We start from the raw sequence: 949 nt of genomic DNA, 5'->3' as shown, positions 1-949 counted from the left end.
GCCGCGCCCGCCCTCAGGCCCTGGGATCAGGCCCACCAGCAGGTGAGGCCCAGCTGCGGCCAAGTCACCCTTATTTACTTAATAACGACCCCAAAGTGTGAGAGCAGCGATTCTGGCAACTCGGATATGCCAAAGAGAAGCCGTGAAGTGCTTCCCTTAATTGAAAAGGTGAAAGTTCTTATCGTAACAAGAAATGGGAAAAAAATTGTATGCTCAGGTTGCTAAAATTTAGGGTAAGAACTAACCTCCCACTCGAGCTGTGAAATTGTGAGAAAGAAACAAGAAATTTGTGCTAGTTTTGCTGTCGCGCCTCAAACTGCGGAAGTTCTGGTCACAGTCTGTGATAAGTGCTCCGTTAAGATGGAAAAGGCCTTGCCTTTGTGGGACGGAGGGCCCTCCTGACGATACATCCATCCCGGCCTCATGCTTTGCCACAGCCTGGGTCATTCACCTGACTTCGTCTCATCACGTCGATGTTGCGTCATCTCACAGCATCACAAGAAGCGGGTGAGTACAGCACAATAAGATATTTTGAGAGAGAGAGACCACACTCACATACATGTTATTACAGTGTGTTGTTATAATTGCTCTATTTTATTATTAGTTACTAGAAGCCCTGTGCACGAATTCATGCACCAGTGGGGTCCCTTGAGATAGGCGGAAACTGGCTCTCCAACATCCCTCGAGGGGTCCTGCATTGTGAGAGGGCATAGGCGAGGCCGAGGGACCCCACCCGTGCATCATCGGCTGGGGAGGGACTAGGGAGGTTGGCCAGTTGGAGAGGGATGGAGGGAGGGCCCCAGGGCGTGTCTGGCCGGTCTCAGTCCCGATTGGCTAGACCCCAGCAGCAAGCTAACCTACTGGTTGGAGCATCTGCCCCCTGGTGGTCAGTGCATGTCATAGCGACTGATCGACTGGTGAACTGTCTGCCCCCTGTTGGTCAGTGCAC

Source organism: Myotis brandtii, unplaced genomic scaffold, assembly GCF_000412655.1.
Source record: "Myotis brandtii unplaced genomic scaffold, ASM41265v1 scaffold32, whole genome shotgun sequence".
In the NCBI taxonomy this organism is placed as follows: Eukaryota; Metazoa; Chordata; class Mammalia; order Chiroptera; family Vespertilionidae; genus Myotis; species Myotis brandtii.
This window is presented reverse-complemented; position numbering follows the sequence as displayed.